Source organism: Mytilus trossulus, chromosome 9 (genome assembly GCF_036588685.1).
Source record: "Mytilus trossulus isolate FHL-02 chromosome 9, PNRI_Mtr1.1.1.hap1, whole genome shotgun sequence".
Lineage (NCBI taxonomy): Eukaryota > Metazoa > Mollusca > Bivalvia > Mytilida > Mytilidae > Mytilus > Mytilus trossulus.
This window is the reverse complement of record NC_086381.1, coordinates 8,498,825-8,517,043: the sequence shown is the minus strand read 5'-3', so window position 1 is coordinate 8,517,043 and position 18,219 is coordinate 8,498,825. Positions and strand designations below refer to the sequence as shown.

At 30.8% G+C, this 18,219-nt stretch overlaps 1 long non-coding RNA gene across 5 annotated transcripts in view; it reads right to left on the bottom strand.

Annotated features, from left to right (window-relative positions):
• Nucleotides 1-155: 155 nt before the first annotated feature.
• LOC134685062 (uncharacterized) overlaps nt 156-18,219 on the bottom strand; it is an 84,916-nt gene continuing 66,852 nt past the window's right edge. For 2 of the 5 annotated variants that reach the window (XR_010101256.1, XR_010101253.1), the window contains exons 2-5: nt 11,239-11,332; nt 3,749-3,850; nt 2,691-2,790; nt 156-1,302 (exon numbers count right to left, since the gene is read on the bottom strand). This is a non-coding gene — a long non-coding RNA (uncharacterized LOC134685062). Of the gene's footprint in view, nt 1,303-2,690; nt 2,791-3,748; nt 3,851-11,238; nt 11,333-13,489; nt 13,687-14,169; nt 14,288-18,219 lie in introns of those variants that run through there. The other 3 variants (XR_010101255.1, XR_010101254.1, XR_010101252.1) reach the window with 3 other exon arrangements.

The window sequence follows — 18,219 nt, the reverse complement described above, 5'->3', positions numbered from 1 at the left end:
GTTTTGAAAAAAAATACATGATATATTTCCCTAGAGATGAAAGTTATAGATTTCTTTCTCTAAATTTGTCGTTTGATGAATGTATTGTAAAGTGCTACACGTATATGTTATGTATATATAAAATATTAATAACTGTAATAACTCAGAAATAAAAATCAAGAAGTCAAAAAAAGTTTATTTTTTCATGAAATCAAACATAGGGAGTTGTCATTTCAAGACAATATGCAGAATCCAACGCTAACAGTGTCTATTCATATGAACCTTGAGTAATTTAAGCTTGGTTAGAGCTTATTGCACGATCTAAAAAGATGCATATCGAAGACAGGAGGGGTATTCCGGGGGGTTGGACCCTCCTTTTTAAATTTGTTTGTAAATTCTGAATTTAATTCTGAATTTATTTTTAATTCTACTAACGTTTCGTGGTGTTAATATTGTTGAAATTTCCTTTCAAACTGGTTGGCATCGCGCCTGATCAGACGATTTTTGAAAAGTTTAGTTACTTGAAAGGCAAGATGCAATATATAAAAATTCGAATGATAGAACATGACCCACGACTTAAATGTATGATAATGAACGAATAGATACAATAAACGGTAATAAATAAAATTGCACGAATGAATGTACAAGTCGAAAGTTTGTACTTAAGTAACAAGCAAACTGTATGATATGCATGGTTTTAGTTTCAGTTATACATGATCTGGCCATCAATATTTGACAGCTTTATTCCGTGAATGTGAAAGGAAAGGACAAATTATACTTAGAAAGAAACTGTCTCGTATTTCTACTCGAAAAAAAAGATCTAGTTGAATTGTGATATTTATTTATAAATCTTGAACCCAATTTGAGATGATTTGTGTTTTTTTTCTTCAAAAAAACATTTCTTGGAATGCATTTATTTTTGTGTATTTTAGGAATGTTAATAATTTCAAAGCCATAAAAGGGAAATACAAATATATCATATTTATAACAAAGTGGCATTTAGAGTATGTTAATACTAATTACATACTGCATCTTATTTCTTTATATCTAATATTATTTCAATCATTGATTTCAAATCTTAACCATTAAAATGTGTGTATTTGCAAAAGTACATGTTAAATTTTTTATTTAGCGATGAAAATTCGATTTATTCAAACGTAGTCTTTAGTTCCTAATCCAGTTAACTGTTATTCCTTGATGCTAAAATGTCATTAAAATAAGGTAAAGATTGTTTTAACAATGCCCAGATCCAACGGTGAGGAAACTATCTGTACACAATATTTACACATCGCTTTAACAACTGTCTTTGTTAGTTTGCAGCAACTGTAAGAGAAAGCAAAGTAGTGATATAAGTACAAATTAGAAAATAATAAATTGAAATGTACCTTCTTGATAATTTCAAGCTTTCTCTTTCATGTTAATAAACAATTTATTCTGACGTTATATCGGCAAATTGCAATGCTAATGCCAAGAATATTAAATGTATGTCCATAGAACACGGATGCCCCAATCACACAATCATATTTTATGTTCAGTGGATCGTGAGATAAAAACTCTAATTTGGCATTTAAATGAGGAAGATCATATTTTAAGGAACATGTGTACTTACGTTCAAGTTGACAGGACTTCAACTTCATAATAGTCATCACATGTACCAGGATTATAATTTAGTACGCCAGACGCGCGTTTCGTCTTCATAAGACTCAACAGGAACGCTCAAACCAAAATATTTATATAACCAAACAAGCACAAAGTTGAAGAGCATTGAGGATCCAAAATTCTAAACAATTGTGCCCAATACGGCTAAGCTAATCTATGCCTGGGATAAGAAAATCCTTAGTTTTTTTTAAAATTCGAAGTTTTGTAAACAGGAAATTTATAGAAATGACCACATAATTGATATTCATGTCAACACCGAAGTGTTGACTACTGGGTTGGTGATACCCTCGAGGAAGAAACGTCCACCAGCAGTGACATCGGTTCAGGAGTGTAAATAGTTAGCAAAGGTACCAGGATTATAATTTAGTACGCCAGACGCATAAACTTTAACTTAACGTGGAACAGACGGAAGTACGGATGGACAAACGGACGCACATACCAGAAAACATAATGCTTATAAATGCGGCATAAAAGTAGCATGTAGTCCTTAAATATCATATAATATTGCAATATTTACTAAGATATTATCTTTTTTATAAGAAAATGCCAGTACCAAGTCAGGAATGTGACATTAGTTCTCCATTCTTATTAGATGTTTGAGCTGTAAGTTTTGCCATTTTCTAAGGACATGTACGTTTTGAATTTTCCTTGAAGTTCGGTATTTTTGTGATATTACTTTATATTAGAAGAAAATAGAGAGTATTGTATTCGTCAATGAAATAGCAAACCTAAAACACAACAAATTAAAACATCAAAGAAACGTCTTCACGCTAGTGAGTTATTCGTGTAACAAGCTCTAAATTATTCCAAGTTATAAACAGGCAGTGGAAGTTAGTCATCTGAAGTTATTATAGAGATATTTACTTTCACATCTTTGGTGCAAATGGAAGTAAATGATTGGCCAATACATCTTCTCATTGGCACTGTTTTCAAAATTAAAAGAAGACCAATACATTAAATGACATTTAAAACTATATGAAGTACATTTTTGTCAAGTATAAACATTCTGATATTCGTTTCTGATACTTTCGCACGATCTGAAACTGACTTACCATAATTTATAATGTTGCATCTTAAAAGCAAATTAATCCCTATCCACAACATGCCAGATATGTTCCAAAATCCACAGGTGCCCTTCTCTTTCGTCGTCCGCTAGAAAAATACCAGATAATTAAAGCAAAAGTTTTACCTTCGAATAGTTCAAAAAAATATACCAAAATACAATCAAATTACAAAATATTATAGAGAAATCGACAAAATTGCGGTAAAAATCAGTAGCAACTACGTCATAGGTGTTCGTCGATGTTTAATTCAGATTTTGTCGAGCAGAAGTTGTTTTCTCGTCAGGTGTACTGGAGTTTAGTTATTTCCCCTGTTTTGATAAGGTTCGTGTTACTTAATCTCTAGTTTTCTATGTGATTTTTTTACAATTGTTTGTCGAATGGTAATTTCTGTTTTGTTCGTATTGTGAGTTGGTAAATATCGTATTGCACGAAAATGGCAAAGGAATCTGTTTCTGTAGTAATTTTTAACGATACATAGACAAGTTTTATCATTCTTTTCTAATGACCTTCTAAATGATGTGATTTTTCTAAGTGACGAAATAAGGCATACACATACATGAGATCAAACGAACCACGCAGCGTTGACTAAAATACGATCAACAGGTAAGAAATGGATAAATTGGCTCAGAATAAAAGAAATATATATTGTGTATAAAGGTTTTAATTAGAAATCAATATCAGAAAATTTGGTAAAATTTTACCATATAGACAATATACATGTATATGGTAAAATGCAGATTTCATACATAGGCTTCATGCTATCATTATTATTTCGTTTTTATGTATTCTTAATCCAACACTTCTTGTCAGATGATTGTTTAAAGCTCATTGCAATGTTAAGTAGTGTTATACATCAAAACCCATTCTATGATTCTTTTATATATTTGTTTCTTCTGTGTAGAAAATTTGAAAAGAGCAAATTCAAGGACCATTTAATAACTGATACAGCTACAGCAATCTCAATGAAATTACATCATTCAGCCGGATGAAGTTGACTGTAATCCCTAAAACATGTCACATTGTTCTGCTTTAACCTGTTTTTTTACCTTTGCATTATGTTGTAGAGCCCACAATTCACTGATGCACAGCTGTTTCCTAAAAGTGTCATGTATTCTGCAACTTTAAATTCGCTTAAATGTCGTTTCGATCTGGAAAAAAGTAAAGATACAGTTACAATCGGAAGCTCTTTAATTTACTACGTTATCCAAAAAAGTCTGCATCCAAATGCTATAATTTCTCATAAGCATTACTACTATAATGATTTGTTTTGCTGCTATTGGTTGCAGTTTTTCTTCACAAAGAAACCAATTGTTGTTAAATCACTAATTAGATGCTGTCATTTAGCTTTACGTTAAAGAACGGTGACTTAGTTCATTTTTCAGAATAATTTACAGTTAGAAAAAATAATTAAAGAAAAAAATAAAGATAGTATCTATCTATCCCCCTTCCACACAGAAAAAAATCAAACTGTTGAATTTAAAAAAAAATCTAAAATAAAGAAAATCGAATCAATAAAGGAAACGGTAGTATATCGTTGTTCAAAAGTCATGAATCGACCTAGAAGAAAAACAAAACAAATCCGGGCTACAAACCAAAACCGAGGGAAACACATCAACTATAAGAGGAAAACAAAAGAACACACTACTAGCATAAAAGAGGGATGAAAGATACCAAAGGGACAGTCAAACTCATAAATCTAAAATATACTGACAACACCATGGCTAAAATTGAAAAGGCAAACAGACAAACAATAGTATACATGACACAACATAGAAAACTAACTAACTGACGGGCGTATCTCAAAGCTAAAAATAATTTGATTTGTTAATTATGTTTTGCTATTGAGTAAACTTTTTCCAGGATGATAATCAGATAGGTGTTTACAGGATCAATGCTTATAGATTAATACATTGAAAACAAATGTCTTGAACAGTCACGTACAAGTTCCGTACATCTGTTTGAGGCTTCATTGACAATTTTCATTTATAATTGAATATATTAATAACGGCCATTTATTGTCCCGATATTATACACTGAAGCTGCATTCACAATTATTCCATCCCACTTCACTAATATGCTTTTCTTGATTCTAATTGATTGATTACGTTGATTAATGCTTAAAGCTGAGCTGCATTTAAATAATTACAAACTACAGAATTATTCGCCTTGATTTGAAAGTTTAGTCACCTCCTCATAAATGAACTGATCGACTTATAATACTAGCTCATGTGTAAAATTATAAAATCAAAGATTTCTTCTTAAATCCACCAACGCTCAAATATGAACAAAGAATCCGGACTATTTCCTACATATAAATAGATTACCTCACCATACCATACCACTATATTCATATACAATCACGATATTTCATTTCAGTATTACCCAATTATATTAACACCGTATAATTTAACTTGTTCTTTATTAAATTTCTCACGAAATTTTCTTTGAAATTTGTAAAAATTAAAAAGAACGCCTTTTGTGTCATAGCTCATGCATCTTTACCTCAAGATCAAGATTGAGACTTATTTTGTAAGTCATTCTATTAATATAACTTCAAAAATATTGACAAAATTGTAATTACAGACAAATGAAAATAACATTTTAATGGTAGGACTTGCTTACACCCTGGAAGGGTTTAACTAGAAAGTTCACAGTAAGTGCATTAAAGTCGCAATCTTTACGTCATAAAGTATTTGTTAAATTTGATTACAGAAATTTTTAATGTGAAAACTGGCTATCAAAACGAAATACTTGATTGTTTGCCTATTCTCTTTTGTACCTTTTGTCAGATATTTCAATTTCCTTTATTATTCTATAGACATGTGTTCATATAACTGTGTTTCTTTTAATATTAGTATACATAAATACAAGGCAGACTGCTACTGCAATAGTCGGGATTGCAAGTGATTATGGCAATAAGAATAACATTCCCATCCATAGAAGCAAAGACATATTTAACCAAAATTTTCAATTTACAGTGAGTGTTTGAGGGAATTTTTAAACTGTTGTGGCAAACATGAATTGGTTGCAAAGATGGTGAAGTATCGCATAGAAGCTACAAATAAATAATATAAAGTTCCAAACCAAATAAAAATCACTCCCCTCCATAGAAGACAAGAAAAGTCTGACAAAAATTATTCTTGTACAAGAAAGTTGTAAAATAAATGAAAAACTATATTCAAATAAGAAGGGGATTAATTTTGGAAAAATCAAAACTTAACAACAAAAATAAATAAAATAGGATCCATTTGTCATGACATCAGCCCCGTTCTCATTTGCTTGTTTATGACCTGTCGTAATGATCAATATAATGGGTGCCCTTAAACTGAGAGAAGGATTAATTACGTTTTGATTGACGTGACCTTATTCCTTGTTTTCAAAGGTGTTTGTGTAGCTCAAACTTGAACTTCTTTTAGTGTTTCGTGTGCTGTTTGTGTAACGGTTTATTTCTTCCTCTGTGATATTTTATCCTGAGGATGATTTGTCACAGTAATTTTTTTCCTGGCATGGTATTTCACAGGTAGAATTTTTCCAGAGGAGTGAAAATCTATCTGTGTTATGCGGATAGTATGTACCGGTATATATTTGCCGTATCATATTACACAAAACCTTGTGAAATATAGTCCCATTAACTAGTATGTAAGTTACTCTCAATCAATATATACCTGACTTTAATTATAAAATGTTTCACAAAGGTAGAACAAATTTGCATAATTTATCCAAGGGAGGTAATTATGAGCAATTTATATTTTAAACATATTAAGGTTCATCATAACCTTTTGGATAAAATGGCCGTAATTACACCCCAAATTTTACAATGAGTACAGACTAACCTATACACCTGCAACAGTTTTAAGGGATGGCAGGAACTAGATATATAAATTTTAAATGCATTTTATGTTTCAGAAAATTAGTAACTTTTCTAGATTTTGCTATCCATTTTTTTTCGTTCCTGCAGAAGGTGCAAAAATTAACTAAGTAGTGAAAACGATTGAGAAGCTCCCCTCATATAATCAATGTTGTGAGTAGTATTGATTTAAATGGACAATAGATGGACAATAGACACCTGTATACAATAGGTGATTTAACAGGTTTAAACTGTGTAACTGAGTGGACCGTATCAAATGAAACTCGGGTGTTTGTTTATTTTGCTATCTTCTGCAGACTGGAAAAAAATGCACATCAAAATGCAGGTAAGTTTTTCATTTTCTGAAACGTAGACTTCATATAACTTTTATATATCTAGTTCCTGCCATGCCTTAAAAATTTCCTGAATGTACCAGTTTGTCTGTACTCATAGTAATTTTTGAGGTGTAAACACGGCCATATTTTTCAATTCCTTATGATGAACCTTAATATAATATATTCCTGAATCTATTTCATAATGAAATTCTTCTTTGAATCTATTTTTTTATATATTCATTAATATAACAAGATGACTAACAACATGAATTTTTAATAAGACAGATAACATTTCACAGGTAAATACTATCCACCTGTTAAAATTCCTTTTGTTCCAATATATTGTTATGCTATAATTTATCTGATTTCCATATAATCAACAACAGCATCTTTGTCCCCAGACTATTTATATAGTTAAAAATATTATCATTATCAAATTCTTCCATTACTGTTAACAGTAGTAATGCAACTATATTTCTACCTTTACGTTTTAATGTATATTTGTACTGAGATCGGAAAACAACTCACTTTTACATGTATTTACCGTACCTTATTAAATCATGATATTATTGAATTTTCACAATTACGATCTTTGAAATTATTTCTGGTTTTCTTTCTTACGTTTAATGATAATTTTCTTTTTAAAAGAATATATTTATTTGAATTTTTTTCAGGAATTTTTTTCAATGATAATTTGTGCAATAATTCCCACTATAATACTTTATTTTAACAAAATAGGTTTAATTCAAATACACTATTATTATTTCATAGTATTTGTAACATATAAGTTTGTTTCTAATAACTATTCAATAAGTTAACTACCCAGATAGAATTTCACGGCAAAGGAAAAAATATGCCAGGGAAATATTTTCCTCCGGATAAAAAAATAACAACAACTACTGTGACATTTTTTCCTCCGGATCAAATTTCACCCGGATATAATTTTGCTTTACATTTGCTTCCGGTTCTTTTTCGTTTGGGTACTGCATGGTCTGTACACAACTCTTATTATTGATGTCTCGTCGTTTTTTTTTCACCTTCTCATATTCCTTTTAATCGACAGATATGGAGAAAGTTTTTTATTGTTTAAATATATATGTATTCATTCTTTCCCTAAGAAACGTAAAAAATCAACTGACACACAGAAAAACATAACGATAACGAGGACTAGTAAAGGCCATCAAACCTCACATACATTTTGCACTTGATAACATCAAAGTCAGACCATATGCTGTTTGTAACTTTGAAGATTTGTTTGGACTCATTAATCACCTAAACCAAATTTTAATATGTTTTTTTTTCTAGAAACATCCTTCACTGATTAATAATTTAAGACAATAAAAAGTTTAACATTGGTATTCGTCGCATTCATCTTCGGACTAAAACAATACAATACAAGTATACCACTACAAAAGAACACGAATGAATGTTATATTTCTCATTTGAATGATCATAAAAATCACAGTAGAAATAGATGATAAAGTTCTCTGAAATTGTTCATCTTGTAAATATTGTATTTACGAACGGTGAAGGGTCGTTATTCTTCAACAATAAAACAAGAAATAAAAATGTTACAAATCTAACTTGTGAACTTTCCATTTCTAAGTAGCAACATTCCAGTAGCACCTGTATATGGGGTATATATCTCCCAAATGATACGATATTCCCGTGCTTGCGTTTCCTATCATGATTTTCTTGATAGAGGGTTACTGCTCACAAGGAAGCTATTAAACCAAGAGTTCAAAATGGTTAAGTTGAAATCATCCCTTCGTAAATTTTACGGACGCCATCACGAGTTGGTTGACCGTTATGGAATAACCCTTTCACAAATGATATCGGATATGTTCCTTACGTCGTAACTACAATCCCCTTCCCTTTCATGAATTTGACCTACCGAATTAGACTATTTACCGGATTTGTAATCACATAAGCAACTCGACGGGTGATGCATGTGGAGCAGGATCTGCTTACCCTTCCGGAGCACATGAGATCACTCCTAGTTTTTGTTGGGGTTCGTGTTGTTTATTCTTTAGTTTTCTATGTTGTGTCATGTGTACTATTGTTTTTCTGTTTGTCTTTTTCATTTTTGGCCATGGCGTTGTCAATTTGTTTTAGATTTACGAGTTTGACTGTCCCTTTGGTATCTTTCGTCCCTCTTTTACACATGTTTTCAAATCAAGGGAAAAGTAGTGGATCGATGTTCAAATTTCATATTCCTATTGAGAGAACAAATCAAATCAAGACATCAAACAAAAGCTAAGGGAATCGCTTGAACCCAAAGGAAACCAGGCTGATATGATAGAAGGCAGAGGGCTCTTTCTTTATGCATAACTTGCCATGCGAATACATACTCAGTTAAAATGTCACAATTGGGAACAGAACGCTTTTGGTTTATTATGTAATGGACGACACTTCTGGTATCTAAAGTTAAATGACTGCCAAGTCATATAAGTGAAAACAAAGACATATCGTATCGGTCGACCAATTCGTTTTAGTGACGATGGTTTCCTGCCTCCAAAGAATTATGTAAGAGCAGTACAACCTGGTTAAGAAATTATAAAAGTTTAATCTATTTCATGATGCGGTTATCTTTTAATCAATTGTAAACCAAAGTGTGACGAACAGGCATATTTTTCGGTAATTCGTATATTTTCCCTTTGATCTTACTGCCTAATATTTTCGAGAATCAACGTACTGGCTGTATCACTGAAAATATTAGGCAATACGTTGTGTGACGTCATATTTACCGATAAACAGAATAATAGGTAGTTTCGTTTTTGATACTGACTATATCATATGGAATATCTTAACTCGCTCTAACGGGCTGGTCTAGATATTCCACATGATATAGTCAGTATCAAAAACGAAACTACCTATTATTCTATATATATGCATCACAATGTAAATACATACATCTCATTTGATTAGTTGGTTTACATAGTTATCCTATTGGGAAAAATATAACAAAAGTAACGAACTCTACGGTAAATTCCATAGAAACTCAAACAGTCACACGTTAGTCATAATCAAACAATGAAACAAACTGACAGCAACTTTTACGAAGACTACGAGTATGTGTTTCTTATAATGAATATCTATGAGTTACTTGAGAACAAATTTTATATTCAAATTAACGCATATGCATAGTTTGTTGAATGACTCGTTGTGACAAGTTTAAGCAACTTTTTGCAAAACTAGGACACGTTACTTTTTAAATGAGTTGTCAATGAATCAGAGTAACTGACAAATGCGCGTAAAGGGAATGTCACTACTGTAATTTTAGACAGTTTGGTTCAAATGAAATGCCATTTTTATCCGTATCATTTCTTAATACTGTAAAAAGATAATGATTATAATGTGTTAATTTTACTGCCTAAAGGTTATTTATTTATTCGATAAAATCTTTAACACTTCAATTACTTAGTTGTAACCTGAAAAAATAACACAAGTAGTAATTATTGGGATTTTAAAAGTATTCTTTAAACTAAAGACCTAATATTACAAGCATTTTGTCTTTGTAACTGGTATGCAATTTCCGTTCACGAAACCCTATAGTTTCAATTACTTAAAAGTTCACAACAAGGAAGCGTAGGTTTTATGCGTGTATCCAGTAGTTTTTACAGAACTTGGTGTTATTTGCACTAATACATATATATATTTATCCTACTTTATATATTCAGGATTTCATCACTTTTACATATTAATGTCAGACAAAGCATTATTTAAAGAAAATACCATAAAGGCAGAAAAGTCAAAGAATGAAACCATAATTGTACGAAAATCAATCCCATACGTAACACATGCAGAATAAGAAGAATTGAAACTACACCCTTAAAAATAAAGGCGACAGTAGTATACCGCTATTCAAAAGTCATAAATCGATCAAGGGAAAACAAATCTGGGTTACACATCTAAACAGGAAAACACATCAAAACAAATGTAAACTTGTGTCATTGAATGCAACTATTGATTCAACTAGCTATGCGGAAATTGGAATATAATTTAAAAAAAAATGGTATTCAAATAGCAAGGCATTTATCACCTGAGAATATGTTCACTTTGCTAGTAACCTTAGAAAAAGATAAAGCAAAGTTCAAAACACGTTACTCCCTTCTAATATAGAAGATCGTTAAAAATGGCAACGGTATTTATTAGATAAGATTTCGATAGCAAAATATTCAATTGAAGGAAGGTGTCAATGAGTTTGGATGCATAATGGGTACCAGAGCAAGCGAATTTGTAATAAAAGTAATTAGTGTCCCGCCTAAAATCATCATGGCTTTATTGTAAAGACCATGTAAAGTTGTCTTATCTTATGATTAAAACTGTATAAAATGTGTACATACATACGTACCTACCTACTCCTATGTGCTCGTTGCCGCTCGATGATAGTGATTTTGCTAAAACGCTGTCTAATAATACCAATATCAGTAACTGTGAAAACATTCCTGAAAGAAAAGATACTTTTAAGTGAAACGAAGTTGCATCAAACACGAATCTGAAAGAATGGACACCTTAAGTTCCTTGTCAATAATGTTTTATTCAATTAAGAAAAAAAGAGTTTAAAAAAAATAACTAATCTAAACATTTAAACTAAAAAAAAACCATTCAACTCGTGACCGAAGAACACTGAACATTTTTTCATGCGCCACGCTAATTCGTGAATTTTTGTGTTGTTCGGTTTTTGTAACATATTTCCCTTATTTGAGCTACTTAATTAGTTATTCTTTATTCTATGATTATTTCATAGTTAGTAAACCTCAATAGTGAGTCCTGCATTTGGACGAGGTCATTTAAACTATATAAGATCCATTGACTATCACAGCTACTATTAATTCAATTAATTTACCAATCACAATAATGCTCATTAATATCGTGTTGCATGTTTCAGTAGTACTCCAGTTAGACATAAAGTGTATATGCCTCTAAAACTTATGATAGCAACGGTATGAAAGACACTTGTGAAACTTTAATAAGTCAGAACTGAAGAAATACACCTGGAAAATAGGAAAACAAACGTGTTAACGTCATGTTACACACATGCATTTTCTTAAAGACGAAAATGTTCCTTTATAGCCGTGAATTGTATCTTACATAATAACAGAGTTTGTTTCAGACAAAATAATTTAAAAAAAAAAGAGACACAACGCCTTATGTTTGGATGCTAATAAATAGAACTATAGTAGCGTTAGGTTATTGTGAAAAATAAGCAAATTATTTGAATAGAATCAAAGAAGTATCTATATTTCAGAGGCCTAGGCGATAAAAATAAGCGGACGTATAATGAATCATGTATACAACACCAACTATTTCGTGTCGGGAAAACATTACCTACACCTCAAGTTTTAATTTACTTAATATTTAATAAGCATACGGTTAAATATGCCACTATGAATTTCATGCTAACGAATTTCGTGGGTTCATCATCTTTAATACGACGTCATACTTCTTATCAATAAAACTGCTGGACAGGAATCAGACACTAGAAACATAAGAATCTATACATGGAGCTACAATACTATTCAAACGAAATGTTCTTTTTTTTAATTTGTTGAAACCTCTATATCACTATATCAAATTATGTGTGCATACTCTCGTATCGTGAACAAATGTTGCTATAGATTTTATGCTTGCTATCTTGTGTTTATGATAATATCCTAAAGTCTTCTTATTTCATATATTCGTTGAACGTAAAAATGTTAAATTAGCGGAATGATTGGACAAAAGAAATTACCAACCATCTTCGTAATATAATATTTATATATCCAAAAGAGTATTTTTGGTATCTTAATTATAGTTTGATGTTATGTTTGTAATAAAATCGTTTTAAAGTATTATAAAAAAAACAGTAATTTTTTTCTTCTGTTCTCATTTCTTTAACAATAATGGTAACGTTGCTGTGATGATCTAGAAATTATGAATGAAAGCTTCTAAGACCGTGCAAATATACATAAACAACTATAAGCTAAAATGTATTGCAAAGAAAATCCAAATTCGGACGAAAAAATTTATATGATCCCTTTCAACCGATGCAAAACATACTAAGAAGAAAAACATGACGGACAACACTGCTGATTAAAAGTTCAAAGTTTGCGTCTTATGTAGACGAAACCCGCCTCTTTCTTTTACAATTAAAAGCCAGGCATCTTTTATGAGTTTCTTAAATTGTAGCTTTTAAAAAGATTCCAAAAAATTGAACTATTGCACGCAAAATGTTCGAGTAATTTTGAATTTGTGATTTGACAGTGTTTTTCGTGTTATTCTACAGTCGATTTATTTAATTTTGTTCTCTCACAATAACGCTTTTGCCATTGTGAAAACACTAAACACAATTTGATTCCCATTTCATAAAAAATATCAATGATAACATTTGAGTATTCTATATATGGAAACAAACCTAATTGTATTAATTGTAAAATGTTGTATTATTGTATCAGATCAGGAAATGATACAGTAACAACTAGATATTTTTGTGTTTGAAACATATTCACTTTTACAGCACATTTGTAGAAAACAACGGAAAACGTTGTTTACATTGCACAAATTATGCAATTGCTGTTTCAGGAGTCAATAAGTATACGACGGTTTTGTTTTAATTAACTAACCTGTTTTGATCATTGTTATGCCGTTGATCAGTCTTACATCTACTGTAGTAATACATACAAAAAATACTTTTATTTTGATTTATAATACCTCGAAATTTAAAGCTCTTCCTGATTTAGTCTACGTATTTCCCTCCTCACAAGAAAATCCCTTTCTACGGAATATTTGTGTTCATAAACAAATACTTAGAAGATTAACCACAAAATGTGATTAAGGAAGGGGTCTTCCTTTTTCTATATATGTACATTATTTGTTTTTTAGTGAAAAATAAAGGCATCTTTCTGGTTTCTGTAATATCATCAAAGAACATCGATTGCATCAATTTCACTTTATAATGCGATGATTAAATCAACTGAGCACATACAATCCACCCTTTGTTATAAAGTTTATTATTTGATTGATTTCAAGTGAGTATGTTTTACGCTTACATAACTACATTAACAGAAACTTCAAGTTTGATATATATAGTTAGGTTTTTATAAGCTTAACTTTAACTATACATATATATTACGTGGTAAATAAACATTTATAGTTACGAGTATTATTGAATAGATCGATAAGGCAGAGGGAATGTTCAGTAAATTTATTTTAATTTTGAAAACGAATAAGTTCCAGAATTTTTAGGCTTTTATTTGATTGTTTATAATTGCATCGATTAGTTGATATTAGAAAGTTACTGTACTTTAATATATATACTATGCAGGCTCCGTAAACAAACATATTCCCATCAAGATCACATATAATTTTTCAAATCCGGTTTCACAAAATGACAATTTTATTATCATTTATTCATTGTTTAATTGTCCACTTAACAATTAAGTTTATCTTATGTAAACATTGTAAATATTTACGTCAAATAGAATATTAACACATTTCGGAAGTATTCTGATATTTTTTATTGTTATGTGAAAACCGGTAGATATACGTTGTACTGTCGTTTGTCTATCTGTGTGTCTGTTTGATGTTCATTTTTGTACTCATGGCTTGTAATATAAAAACGAAGATGTGGTATGATTGCCAATAAAACAACTATCCACAAAAGACTAAAATGACACAGAAATTAACAACTATAGGTTCATATTATACGAACTTCAACAATGAGCAAAGCCCATACCGCATAGTCAGCTATAAAAGTATATTTTCGACTCATGAGTTTGAAGGTCCTTTTATAACATTCTCCTCTCTTATGTCACAATCAGTTTTTTGGTATATTAATATAAAAATTGAGGCCTTGGATGATTGACTCAGCAAAACAATATTTGGATGGACTGTTGATTTTGCAGAAAATATTAAAATACTGCTGTCACTATAGTTGTAATAGAATCTTAAACATTCTTACATTTCGTACTAATGACATTGAAACAATTATGATGTTACTCCTGGTCCCCTAAACTTTGAAATAGCGGCCTATTTTATTAACAACTATTTATATTGCATATTAAAATGTACTTTCCTAATTATTTGTAAAATGTAGTAATAGATTAGAAGTATACAGGATATCTTTCTATATAGAGGTTATAAAAAGAAATAAAACATTTTCGAAAAGTACATTTTTGTCAAAGCACATCATTGGAATGCGGTAATATACAAACCCATTATTTAGATTAGAACTTGAACTATTCAAAAGATAAATTAACATTATGAAATGGTATTTCCTGTCAAATAACTGGTATTGGTTTGATTTTATGAGATGTTGCGTAATGTTGACTTATAAACCTATTCTAAACGCAACATGTACCAAAAAAGTGCATATACACTCATTTCTTGCATTTTATAGACGGAAAACAATGATTTGCAGCGTATGCATTAACGTGTCAGCTCAGTGATATCAAAATGATATTTCAGGAGAGGCGAAGGATATTCAAACTCAAATGTCGAAAAAAAAACCATCAGCAAATAAAATTGAGAATGGAAATGAGAAATGTTTCAAAGAGACAACAACCCGACCATAGAAAAAAACAACAGCAGAATGTCACCAACAGGTCTTCAATGTAGCGAGAAATTCCCGCACCTGAAACTTCGTTTGAAAATTTTCATGCTACCATATGGATTTAATTTCTTAAAACAAACTGCTGAATTACTTATAAATTGATTAAATTCTTGACAACTTTTCGAATTATTAAAAGAAAAATCTAAGTTGACTTCCTTCATCTGCTTTGAGTTCATGACCGTTTTTACCTAGAACAAGACAAATAATACTTGTATTCCTAAACAATGACCTGAAATAATAAAGAATTAGTATGATACAATCAATGAAATACTGAGTTATTTGTGAATCTATGCGCAATAAAAAAATAAAAAAATAAAACATTTCCCTCCATTCCGGTATCGTTTATGAGCTTTTCACGAACATAACAACTAATAAATATGATCAACAGCCGATGACTCATTTTTGAATTTCATTAATTGAATAAAAAGATTAACCGAGGAAGAATACAAAAAAATGAGGGAATCGCATACACATCATAAGGAGAGAGACCTGGGGTTGAAGTCATAAAACTTTGCTCAGTGCTTGGCAAATCATGCTCGAAACACTAAATCCTGTATTTTGATTGATTGATTCTTGAGTCTGAGTACAAAAATCTGGCTAAAAAGTTTTATGACCGTAAGGCCAGTTCTGTCGAAATGAATAGTGTTTCCAACATTTCATGTATCAACAGCGATTGACCAGGACTTTGATAGTTGCTTACCCTGTAGAACTCTGATCGGATGCACGCAAATCCCTCGGTTTATGTTTATTACCTTGATTTGTATTCTTTGTTAATTTATAAGATTTCAACGATCGTTGTCTTACTTTACATCTTCGTCATACAAGTGACAGGTTCAGCTATCAAAATGTATAAAACCAGGTTCAATCCATTATTTCTTTACATAAGAAAATGCCTGTACCAAGTCAGGAATATGACAGTTGTTATTCATTCGTTTCATGTGTTTGAGGTTTTGATTTTGCCATTTGAGTAAAGACCTACCGTGTTGATTTTTTCTCGGAGGTAGTACTTTTGTGAGTTACTTCTTGTAACTATCCAAGAGTAGTATAATTCGAAAACATATCATGTTTCATGTCTTTTATAAAACAAAATTTCAGCATTGCAAGAGATCGCGTAAAAATCACTGATCTTTACTGTGTTGAATCTTCACGATAGGACGTTTGCAAATATCATTTTGTAATTTACTATGAACAGGATAAGTATATTTTGGAATCGAGAGATATTTATTGTCGTAACGTTTGTCTGGTGCACTATAATTGTTATCGATAATGTTAATATTTTCACTCGGTCTATACTTTTTGCTGTTAGTCTGTCAATCTTTGATTGTATCACAAACATCATTGCCAGTACGTCGATACTGGCCCAAAATATCGATATTTTGTCATTGTTGTATACTACTGCATTATACTGTTGCCTTTATTGAAAGTTATTATTGTTGAGAAAAATAACCTTTACTTTCAATAAACTGTTATCTACAATGTACATGAAATTCTGTTTGATTGCCCAGATAACTATCCACCAAAAATAAAAGATAAGGTTAAATAATTATTGTTAACTGCATTTTGTTTTGTCCTGTGGAAAACCTTCCTTTTTTGCCTTTTTTGACTTTGACTTTACTGTTTTGTTCTTTTTGATGTATATGCTTTTGGATATATTATTATAATTTGTGTATTTTCAAATTTGTTTAATCGCGTATGGCGTATATAATTATAATCCTGGTACTTTGATCACTATAAGCCTCGAACATCATTGTAGAAATATCCAAAATTCCATTCTTTTTATCGTGTGCTCTGAAACTATTACCGTTAATGCTATTAAGTAACTAAGGTTGATTTTTTTTTAATTGTAGTTGAAGTCATTCTTTGATTAAGTATTGATAAGTTAATACTATAATTTTCATTGATGGTTTTGATAACGAAATTGTTGAGAAAAATAACCTTCACTATCCACATCAACATTAAAAATGCAAAAAAACAATACATTAAATTATGCAGGCAGAGTAGATAAAATTAAACCCCAAAATCGAGTAAGGGAATACTTAATGAAACCTCTGGAAAGAATTCCTACATTACATTAGGTAAATAAGAGCCAATTTTGATTTTACATTTCGCTTTCTAATGTATGAGTTTGATTCGATTCACTGGTGACTATTACACACACAAATCACATGTCGGGGGTATCAAAAATATAAACTTGGTACCTTCTATTAGTTTTAAACGATGTTCAATACTCGTAAGTTCATATAACCCAAATTACTAATTAACTCGTAACTTAAGGAATCGCACGACTACCAAAAGGAGACTGAGTAATGCCCCGACAAGGACATGGCCAACTGCTATATAAATGCATGAGTTTCCTCTTTGCAAATTAAGACTTCGTAAACCCAATCAATAGCACGTGCTAAATTATAAATCCTGTCGTATTCCATTTTCATCCCTTCTTACTTGTCGGGACTTTAAAACTTTTTAATCTGTACACTTTCACAGGCGACCCTCCCTCAGGAAAAGATTGCTGTTCAAAGAAGAGGTCGAGGTTAACATATTTTTGAATTGTATATTTAGAGCTTCAGTAATAAATTATTGAATTCAGAGAAAACTTTTATCTACAATGTATACGAAGATGAGATTTTGTTTGATTGCTCAGATAACTATCCACCAAAAATAAAAAATTAGGTTAAACAATTATTGTTAGCTGCATTTTGTTTTGTCCTGTAAACTAAACTAGCCTGTCTTTGGTGAAAAACC